The 11,600-nt window shown below is 42.6% G+C and overlaps 1 protein-coding gene across 1 annotated transcript in view; it reads left to right on the top strand.

Annotated features, from left to right (window-relative positions):
* The first annotated feature begins 8,097 nt into the window (after positions 1 to 8,097).
* Positions 8,098 to 11,600, top strand: part of Focad (focadhesin) — a 286,838-nt gene continuing 283,335 nt past the window's right edge. Inside the window, exon 1 of the mRNA XM_041651620.1 lies at positions 8,098 to 8,154. The gene's annotated coding sequence lies outside the window, so the exon portion shown is untranslated. The remainder of the gene's footprint in view (positions 8,155 to 11,600) is intronic.

Below are 11,600 nucleotides of genomic sequence, written 5' to 3'. Positions count from 1 at the left end.
AACATCTCAATCTATGATCAAGTCATTTAAACGGTGAACGCTCTTTCCATCCTACGCGATGTCAAGCTGCTTAATATGCTCTCTGTGCCTTCAGTGACTTAAAAAGCAAGCTTTCCATTTCCACAAAACTTGCAGATGATATTTTTTTATGCTCAAACTCTAGTTCCAACAGCATTTCCTGGGATCTCAACGCAAACGGGAAAGAAATTTCCATACATTAAAATGCATTTATGAAAGTAGATACATATAAAAGCAAGGATACGGTTACTCAGATTGGAGGAATATCATCAAAATTGACACATTATCCAAATAATCTACAAATTCAATAAAAATCTCCATAAAAAATCCCAAGGATATTATTTATAGTAGTAGAAGTTAAAATCCTAAGATTTGTATTGAACCATAAAAGGTTCCCAAATGCAAAGCAAGAGCAATGTGAGAAACATTTGTACTTCATGATTTCAAAATGAATTACAAAGCAACAATAATCAAAGGAGTATGATTAGGGATCAGAATTAGAGGTAAAGAGTTGCCTAGCATGCTTGAAACCCTTGAGTCCATCGCTATCTCCAGAAGAGCAACAAAATATGTACTATGGCAGGGAGGTGGCGGCACACACGTTTAATCTTAGCACGTGGGAGGCAGAGGCAGGTGTGTCTTTGTATTTCAGGTCAGCCTGGCCCACAGAGTGAGTTCCAGGACAGCAAAAAAGAACCCCAAACAACAACAACAAAATAAAGGGAGGAGAAAAGAAAAGAATATACACCTCTATCAAAGAGAACAATAAAGCTGAGCAGGTATCTCAGAAATAAATTCATAGTCCATAGTCATCTAGCTCACTGATGGTCTATAAGGATGCTAGGAACTCACAATGGGTCAGAGATGGTCTCTTTAACAAATGCTTTATTTTTTTTTTAAATTTGATATCCACACGAAGAAGAATTAAATTAGATTCTATCTGATCCTTTTGGGAAAAAAATAAATTCAAGTGGATTGATAGCTCACATTTAAGGCCTGACTCTGCCTAACTAGTAGAAGAAAATATAGGGGAAAAAAAATCTTTTTTTTTTTTTTTTGGTTTTTTGAGACAGGGTTTCTCTGTGGTTTTGGAGCCTGTCCTGGAACTAGCTCTTGTAGACCAGGCTGGTCTCGAACTCCCAGAGATCCACCTGCCTCTGCCTCCCGAGTGCTGGGATTAAAGGTGTGCGCCACCACCGTCCGGCCAGGAAAAAAAATCTTAAAATTGGTGGTCATGATAATCTTTTTTTTGGGATATGACTCCAAAATCACAGTCAACAGTAGAGAAATGGGATTGTATCTAACTGAAAATCTGTACAGGGAAGGAAACAATTCACCAAGTAAAGAGATAATCTATGGAATGAGTAGATTATTGGCAACTCTGTACATGCAAAAGAGGTTCATATTAGAACATATATGAAACTCATGCAACTTATTAGCAAAACAAACAAACCGTAAAAAATGAACCCAGAAGCCATGCCTACTGGAGGAGACCAGTGATTCAAGCTACTTGGGAGTTGTAGGCAGGAAGAGCATAAGTTCGAGGCCGGCCTGGGCTACAGACCGAGTTCGCTACAGACCGAGTTCGGTGATAGCCTGAGTAATTATGCTTCTGTTTCAAAATATAAAGCAAAAGAAGGGCTGATGCTATAATGCAGCCATGGATGCTTGGCTAGTGTGTCTGTGGCCCAGTTACCAGCTTAGGGGGCAGGAGAGTAGAAAACACCTCTTTCAGTTAGTAAAGCTTTTTACAGAATTTCCCCCCAAATTGCAAACGGTACTATCTTATGAGCTACAATTATACGTCAGGATAATCTCCCTTGTATAGGACCATCTTCTGAGTCAAACTACCACTGTCTTCAGGAGTTCTGGGCCTCCTCTCAAAAGACCATCACACCTGGGCCTGTTGACTGTTTATCTCCCCTCATATAAGGAAGGGGCACGAAGGGTCATAAGACCCTCACCTGAGTAGCCAGCCATGCCTCCCAATCACTTGTGAGTTATTCTTTCCAAATTTTGTGTGCTTCTAGGGAAGGGGCTAGAGGATACATGTGGGGAAGGAAGATGGGACAGGGGTTCCATCTAGGAAGTCATCATCCCTGCTGGGTTCAGACCTTCCACTGTGGCTACTTTAAAGTTCCCTATGGCCCTGCCCATAACTGTCATTCATTGCTCTGTAAGTAAGCCTAATAAACTCATTGGTTCTCCTGGGTGAACTCTGGAATCATACATCCGTTTGTTGTTGGGACCTTAGTGGGAGGGGTAGATGTCCCTGTTCTAATCTCCAAAAGAAATAAAATTAGTATCTTGCATTAGTATCTATACTACTTATTCATGAGTATAGAAGGATATGAAATCTACCTGATGCCCACTGCTGAATGAACCATGCCAAGAACCATGTATATATTCAAGGTACATATATGGCCCTCTTTGTTTTTGTTTTGCAGTGCTGTGGAGCAAATCTGGGATCTCACACCTCCTAGGCAAGTGCTCGACCACCCAGATACACCTCTAAGCCCACTTGGTGGTGTTGATTCCTTCAAACCTTTTTTTTATTTTTTTGAGACAAAGTCAATACATCTTTGCCTCCCTGAACTGGAACTCACTCTGTAGACCAGGCTGACTTCGAATTCATAGCGTTTGCCTCCCATGAGATGGAATCAAAGGTATGTACCACTACATCTAACACTTATAAAATATTAAAAGCATTATATCAAAAAGGATAGCTAGGTGGTGGCTCATGGCTCACACCTTTAATCCTAGCACTGTGGAGGCAGAGGCAGGAAGATTTCTGTGACTTCCAGGCTAGCCTGGTCTACGGAGTGAGTTCTAGGACAGCCAGGGCTACACAGAGAAACCCTGTCTTGGAAAAAAAAAGGATAAAAAACTAAGGTAAACTACTTTTATTTCATTTTCATGGTGATGTCTGGTGAAGTATAAATTTTAGAAAACAAGATAGTACTAATGTCAGTGGGGCTACCTGGGCTTTCAACCCTAAAATGGCAGTAGTTTGTTTTGTTTTGGGTACTTCTTCTTCTTTGGTCTCCTAGGCTAATAAAACTAACAGGGTGATATCTCATACCTGGTTTTAAAATTTTTGTTTTAAAAACCTGTGGCTTTAGGGATGGAGAGATGACCCAGTGCTGGGAATTGAAGTGCTATACTATTGAGGTAAATCCTATTAAAAAAAACTGTGATTGACTGCAGTAAATAGATACACAGGGCTAATTCATACCTATGGCTTTATCTCACACTGTTCAACATACCAGGCATGTGAATAAAAGCACCCCAGATCAGCCAGTCTCCAAACTGAGTGGAGACAGATGATAAACAGACCCAAAGGGAACTAGCAAACCCAGCCTGGATAGTAAGAACCTCCTGGGCAGCCCGCAGGATCCTGAGAATGGATACATGATTATGACTTTGTATGTTCTGCTGCACAGCAAAAGCTGCCTGTTGCAGGTGATTGAGGTGACACCTTCTTTTTGTCTTTCTGTTGTGCCCCAGTGTAGGAGAAGGCCGCTTGTTCTTCCTGGCCGTCTAGCTAGCTTAGACCCTAAATAATCACACAGAAACTGTATTAATTAAAACACTGCTTGGCCCATTAGCTCCAACTTCTTATTGTCTAACTCTTACATATTAATTTAACCCATCTCCATTAATCTGCGTATCACCACGAGATCGTGGCCTACCAGCTGAGTTTTAGCATGTCTATCTCTGGTGGTGGATCCATGGTGTCACTCTCTGACTCTGCCTCCTTCCTCCCAGCATTCAGCTTAGCTTTCCCTGCCTACCTAAGTTCTGCATTGCTCTAAGACCAAAGCAGTTTCTTTATTCATTAATGGTAGTCACAGCACACAGAGGGGACTCCCGCATCACCCCAGCATGACCTGCGTGCTTTTCATCAGACCAGGCGAGGGGGAAGAAGAGGTGCAATCTCCTCCGCCCCTTCTTGTTGCATCATTAGAGTCTGCTGTGTTTCTTGATCAAATGTCTTCCTTCCTGAGAGATAGTCTTGCACACACTACTTCTTCTTACTGTACTGCTTATGTGGAGGGGAGATTTGGGATTGCCCATGTTACTAAGTCTCCCTCGTGATCCTTCAAAACTCTACCTAGGGCCCTGTTATAGTCCCTTATTAAGCAGTTCCAATTTTCCTAATTTGATTATGCCATCTGTTTCTTGCTGGGACCCTGACTGAGAATAGGCCTTATCCAGAAGGTAACATCTTGGCATAGATCTGAATGATCCAACGGAATGAGTCATGAAGAGAGCTGGGGGAAGTGCCAAGCTCCTGCAGGAGCAAGGAGGCAGGATGAATAGGGTCGAAAAAACTGTGAGGAGTGGGGGCTGGGGTGTGGACGGAAAGGTCAAGGCGGTGATGTGTGTGATGCGGACAGAGGTGCAAGGCCCAGGGCAGGTAAACCATATATGGTCTAATTGGTCTGTGCAAGGGCTTTGGCTTTTATTTTGAATGGAACAGGGACAATTGGAACCACATACAACTAATTAAATCTAATGAGTTTGCTTTCTGTTCCGTGCTGACAGAGGCTCTGGCTCTCTGTGACTCAGTGGTGGATTTCTCCTCCCAGTGCCAAGCCTGCTGATGAATGCGTGGGCGTGCTCAGTCAGCCCAGCATGCTTGGGTGCAAGTTCAAGGCTTTGTGTCTCCCTTGAAGCTGTGGGCGACGTGACCTCTCTTTACAGTCGGGATTCAGACTACAGTGTCTCTTTTTTTTGTTAGCATATTCTTTTCAGTTCTGCTAATGATTTGGGAGTGGACACATTTTTCTTACTCCCTTTCTTTCTTCTTCTCCTTTTTTTGTTGTTGTTAAGAGTCAATAGACCCTTCTATGCTGGCTTTAGAAGCTACTTATCTAAAGGGTCTTGTACAATGAAGAACTAACTGCCTAACTACTTCGGGGGAAGAATACAAGGCATTTAACAGCGAAATACTGTCTGCTTACCTACCTCTTAGAGACGGTAGAGATTGTCTTGACTTTTTAAAAAGCAGGGAGGGGTTGGGGAGATGGCACAGCAGGTAAAGGCACTTGGCACCAAGCCTGACGATCTGAGTTGAATCCCGGGGACCACGCAGTGGAGGGAAAGAACTGACTTTTACAAGTTGTTCTCCGACCTCCTCACTCACACAATGGCACATGCACGACACCTCCACCACAATAAATAAATGTGATAAATATTTAAAAAGCAAGACATTTATTTGCAAATAGATGAGACACATACAATATCATACACGTTTGAAACATATTTTGATTATTGAATGGTTATTTCTATTAAAGCTGGTATGAAATCTAGACCATCTTCCATGGGTTTCCTGAATAAATGTAAATTCCACTCTCTGCATCCTCCAACCCTATCACCTCCTTATCCCCAGCCTGGGAGGAAGAGACAGGAGGATTGCAAATTTGAATCTACTCAAATGTGTTTGTGTGTGTTGGGCTGGCAGTGGGGAAGAGGGTGTGCTGGGGGCGGGGGAAGCAGAGTCTTTGGAAAACAGTAGTTTTTGCAATGTAATACATTTATGGAAACTCAATGCATTTTCTAGCCCAGTACATGGCTTATATATTTCAGTCCCAAGTTAATAAAAATTTTGTTTTTGACAATTTTCTGGAACTCTTTCTTTCTGGTCTTGTCAATGTGCTGGCTGCTAAATTGAACTCCAGGATAAGCTGGTTCCACACAGTTCTGGATTGCAATTTCAATCTTGCAATTGCGAAATTGTTGAAAGTTGCAGGGATGTTTTATTTGCATTTTTTATAACTAAAGCTTGCCTGAAGGTCAGAGAGTATAGCAGCTGCCCTGGTCAGCCTTACAGAACAGGCAGTGGCGACACACACTTTTAATACCAGTAGCCACACTAATTTGCCATAGGAACCAGGCTGTTGTGGTGTATACCTTTAATCCCAGCACTAGAGGGGAATATAAGACAGGAGAAGATAGCTCCCAGTCAGTCTCATTCTGAGGATTCCTGGAGACAGAGTCGCCATTTCGGACTGAGGTAGAGGTAAGAGTTAGTGGCTGGCTGTTTTGCTTTTCTGACCTTCAGGTTGTACCCCTGAATATCTGATTCTGGGTTTCTGTTAATCGTGCAACAGAAAGCTAACTTCCAGTGCCATAGTATTAAGAGCTGGGGCTATTGCTCAGTGGTGGAGCTATGCAAAGTCTTGGGTTATCCCCAGCGTGGTAGGGGGTGGGGATGACAGACATGATCCAATCACTGGGAGGTGGTTGGATCATGATGACTCAATCCTCATGGACAGGATTAGTATCTTTATAAGAAAGGTTTGGCCAGTACTGATGAAGCATGTGCTGAGCACGTGAGAGGCTGAGGCAAGAGAATTATGAGTCAAAGTCAACTCAGCTTCATAGTATTTTGTTTTATTTTTATTTTTTAATTGTTTTAAAACAATTGAGCGATATAGTTTTCTCCGCTCTCCTCCCTTCCTCTCCCTTTCCCTTCTACCCTCTCCCATGGTCCCCATACTCCCAATTTACTCAGGAGATATTGTCTTTTTCTACTTCCCATGTACATTAGATTCATGTATGTCTCTCTTAGGGTCCTCTTTGTTGTCTAGGTTCTCTGGGATTATGAATTGTAGGCTGTTCTTTTTTTTTTTTTTGCTTTATGTCTAAAAGCCACTTGTGAGTGAGTACATATTATATTTGTCTCTCTGGGTCTGGGTTACCTCACTCAAAATGATGTTTTCTAGAGCCATTCATTTGCCTGCAAATTTCAAGGTATTTTTTTCTGCTGTGTAGTACTCCATTGTGTAAATATACCACATTTTCCTTATCCATTCTTCGGTTGAGGAGCATCTAGATTATTTCCAGGTTCTGGCTATTACAAATAATGCTGCTATGAACATAGTACATGCTAATTCCAGCATCCCTTTAATTTTTAGCAGAGGTAGGTAGATCTCTGTGAGTTCAAGGACAGCCTGGTTTACATAGAGAGTTCTGGGACAGTCAGAGCTACAAAGTGAGACCCTGTCTGGAAACAACAACAGAAATATTGTAATAGAAGAAGACATTAAGAGGTCTAAAATTTTTACTTGTGCACTTGGAAAACTCATGGGAATACCATCAAACTAAGAAAATCAGAAAGGCAATTATAAACTTCACAGAATTTCCCCTAGGGTACAAGAGATTGAATACAGAAGCAGGTTCAAAATTAATTTAGATAAATTCTTACAGAATGAAAGCAGTATAAATTATTGGGAGATCTAGAGGTGGTCTGTGGAATATAATTATTTTGCTGAGGTGCCGTACAGAAACCAAGAATGACCTTGCAAATTTAACTTAGAACACTGCTTGCTAAGTTCCTATTGATAGAACTATTGAGCTAGAATCTCTAGAAATGGCACCCAGGCTTCTTTTAAAGCTTCGTAATGTTTCTAAAAGTGCGCTGGGTTTCAGAAACAGCTAGGTAATTAAAAAGCTACCCCTTTTTAAATACTTTCCTTTTTTAGACAGCTTCTGTGTCTGCTGTGTTGTGCCAGGTATACCAGACTTCTGTGGGATCATCGCTCTCCACTTTGCTAAAGAAAATGCTTGGCTATATATAATACACGTTAGATATCAATAATACGCTTGGTAAAGTTCTTTAAAAACAGTATTTCCTAGATCAAATCAGCAGAAATTTCCGGGCCTTGACGACTAAGCAAGCAGAAGGACCAGCACAGCATTGTGAAGCGAAGGCTCTGAGCAGTAGCTACAGGAAGAAAGCAGATTCTGCTTTAAAATTTCTGAACCCTTGGCACGACCGGTACAGTACTCCGTCCCCCACCCCGCCCTCTCCCTCCCGCTTTACAAAAGTCTCCAAAGATCTAGAAGCTGCCCTGGGGCAGGCTGCCAACAGGACCCCCTGGCTCTGTGATGTGACCGAGCCTAGCTCAGGTCACCCGCGCCCTCCCCCAACCCAGCGGCACTGCACCGTCTAAGAAGGGACGCGCAGGCGCACGAGTGGGGCGGACGACCCAGTCGAGGAGGCGGGACTAGCTTTTTGAATTCGGCGTTTTATTGGCTGTCTTTATCAGGCTCCGCCCCCTGGATGGCGGAGGCGGCGCGTGGGCCACGTCAGGCAGCCGTGCGGGCTGCGCCAGTGGCAGAAGTGAGGTAAGCCATGCGGCGTGGCTGGCCGTCCACCGGCAGCCACTGAGTGGGCAGCCGTCACATCAGGGCAGCCTGCAGCCGCTGCCACGGGAGCGAGGGCTGCCGAAGCTGGGGGACTTGGGCTGGGCTGCCGGCCGGTGGCGGAGCATGTGGCGGCAGGGCCGGGGCGGCGCGGGAGGCGGGCAGCGCTCTTGACCTGCTGCCGGTTCTGCGTAGCCTTGAGCGGTTCCCAGGTCTGCAGCGTCGGGGCCGGCTCGCTGTAGGGGCCCAAGCGGCCGTCACGATTCGGATGGCTTACCTGCCCCAGGTTGCAGTGGTCCTTCTCCTTGACCCGGGCTCTATCTAGTCCGCGGCAGCGTAAGGGATACTGGTGCCCTCCTGCTTGGCCTGGGATAACTGCCCTCATTCCCTGGGACTCAGATGCAGGTTATGTCTGTCCTCTTGAATGCAAAGGCTGTTGGGTGAGCAGAGTCTGATTTCTGCCTCAGGGCTCCGGCGTTGAAGGGTTTCTACGGAGGCTTCCATAGCTAGGTCCAGCAGCTAGGTGGAGGTTTGCAGGCACCTGCCGTTTTGTAGCACTTACTCGGAGTTTTTTTCAGCCCTGGTGCCTTGACTCCTTGTTTGGAGGTTTTGGATTCAATGAAGTCATCCTCACCATTATGCAGTCATTGACTCATTCATTGCAAACTTTTTAATCGAGTTCTTCGAACGACATTCCCTGTCTTTGCTTTCAGTTCATAGCCTGTGCCAGTGCGGGTGCCTGAGTTGATAAGATTTGAGATGGATTTTTTTTTTCTTTTTCTCTTGCTGTTGATGTGGTTCTTTTTCAGGGTCTAGATTTAGATGCAAAAGATGGAACTCTCTAGGACCTCGTCCAAAGGTCCTTTTTACCTTCTAATAAGCCTTAAAAGACATTGGCCCTGAGAGGGTAAATCCTAATAACTGTGCCGCTAAAGACCACAGACAGATGGGCTTCCTATCTGAAAAATGAAGGGGTGTGATCACAAGTGTTCTGTAATTTTGGAATATTCAAGGAGAGATGGGCATACGGCAGATTCACTGAACCGTCTTAGCAATTGGGAGCCGACTAAATTAAAAACACATAACACATTTTATGATTATGTATTTTTTGCTTCATTGACAAGTGATTCTGTTCACACTTGACTAGCAAGCAAGTGCATGGTTACAATTTTGATTGACATCCAATTTCTGCAAACAAAACACCAACCATGACTCATCTAAATTTTGAAGTATAACAATCATGAACTTTCCAGTTACATATAAAGGTACTCTATGGAGACAAGTAGATAAGAATGCAATTTTCAAAGTCTTTGATTTGCTTTGGTAATACATGATAGCCAAAACATCTGCCTTATTTACTTATCAGGTTAATCTTATCAATGGTTACCATTCCTTCCTTGTTAATATCTTGCTTAGTTTTTTAATTAAAATATTTAGATATTTATTGCTTCTTGTACACATTTTGTGGATTTTAATTGCTTGGTAAATCTAATTGAGGCCTGATAACCCAAAAGTAAATAAATTGTTACTTCAAAGTAAAGAAATTCCTGTGGAGATGTAATGGTTTTTCATATGGTAATTAATGGCACTTACTAGTAGAGAAGTTTACCCTTTTTTAGTGTTGAATAATTTCTAAGGTAATTATTTTGATATTTTGAGCTTCATGATACCTTTTGGCATTGTTCGTAAACTGTTAGTTGAATTAATATTAGGGGTATAAAATCTATTGCAGTCACTACTAGGTGTAAGTATAGTATATAGAGCTCTTTCATATGACAAAATCGCTTTAGAAGTATACATTAAATCTGTGATTCATAAATAGCAGTAACCTGGGTAGAGCTTATGTGTACCATTTCCACCATGGGAAATAAGAATTGCTAAACTACTAGGGCAAGTGATGTTTGTCAGCTTCCCCTATTTAAATGATTAACACAGACTTTTTCAACAGTCTTAATCTCATTCATTTTCAACACTAGATTAAAATATTTTAATGTATGGTCTTTTAATTTTTTTAATCTGTATCAAGTCACATTGAAAGTAATACAATGGCATTTGTTATTTTTTTCATTTTGCTAATTTTTTTTCTTTTATTCAGTCTGAGTATGCACTGTTTGTTTTATTATTTGTATAGATGAGGATGACCTTGAGCTTCTGATTGTCCTGCCTCAACCTACACAGTGCTGAAATTAAGGCAGATGCCATCCTTTCTGGTGTATCGCTTGCTGGGGATCGAAATCAATACCAAAAGTACCTTTTAAATAGGTTTTTATTATAGTTGTTATTAATTTTATACTATTATTAATTATTGTTTTTGCGTGTTTACATAAGTCCGGGTCCTTGTGAAAGCCAGAGGCATCAGATCCTTTGAATCTGTAGTTATAGGCGGTTGTGAGCCACCGGATGTGAGTGCTGGGAGCCAAACTTGAATACTCAGCCTTCTAGCAATATGTACTCTTTTTTCCTCCATTTATTTATTTATTTATTTAAAATTTCTACCTTCTCCCATTCTCCCATTTCCCTCCCAGTCCCTCCTCCCCCTCGCTCTCCAGACATAATAGAAGTCAGGGTGCCCTGCCTTGTGGAAAGTCTAAGACTCCCCCTCCATCCAGGTCTAGGAAGGTGTGCATCCAAACAGACTAGGCTCCCAAAAACCCAGTACATGCAGTAGAATCAAAACCCGGTGTCATTATCATTGGCTTCTCAGTCTGCCCTCATTGTCAGCCACATTCAGAGAGTCTGGTTTGATCACATGCTCGTTCAGACCCTGTCTCTCTAGGCATTTGAGTAGTTTGATCATTTAGAGCCCTTAACTTATGAAGAGGTTAAAAGCCCCCAAATTTTATTGTAAGTTGAAAATATTGTATATCAAAAATGCATGAGGAATGAACATGATGTGTAATTGTGTGGCCAAGACAGGCGGCTAGCCTGTAGAGTTTGAGGCTAGCCTGGTCTACAAAGTGAACTCCAGGCTAGCTAGTGCTACACAGTGAGAATCTGTCTGGCTCAGTGGATAAAGTGCTTGCTATGAGAACTGGAGTTTGGATTCCCTAACACCCATGTAGATTGTAAATAAATGAGTGCCTGAAATCACAACATGAAACAGCTAAGTCAGAAGATCCCTGGTGCAAGCTCCTTCTCTAAACTGGCTGGAACTGACCAGCCGTGGGTTCAGTGAGAAACACTGCCACGGTAATTAAAATGGAGGCTGATTGTGGAAACCACTTGGTGTTAATTTCGAGTCTCCACACAAATGCGCATGTGCCCATGTCCACATATGTACCTACACGCATACCAATACTCACGCATACATTTATAGAACACACATATGTGCCAAAAACAAAAGTAAGGGTAAAAGTGCATGAAGAACATTTCTTGAGTGTTGGGGAGGTGCTCTATTGGCAGAGTGCACGTTGCAGTCTGGAGGACGT

Source organism: Microtus oregoni, unplaced genomic scaffold (genome assembly GCF_018167655.1).
Source record: "Microtus oregoni isolate MIOR12 unplaced genomic scaffold, Mior012 000005F_ref0000423, whole genome shotgun sequence".
Lineage (NCBI taxonomy): Eukaryota > Metazoa > Chordata > Mammalia > Rodentia > Cricetidae > Microtus > Microtus oregoni.
The sequence above is the reverse complement of the archived record's forward strand: the minus strand, read 5'-3'. Positions and strand labels throughout refer to the sequence as shown.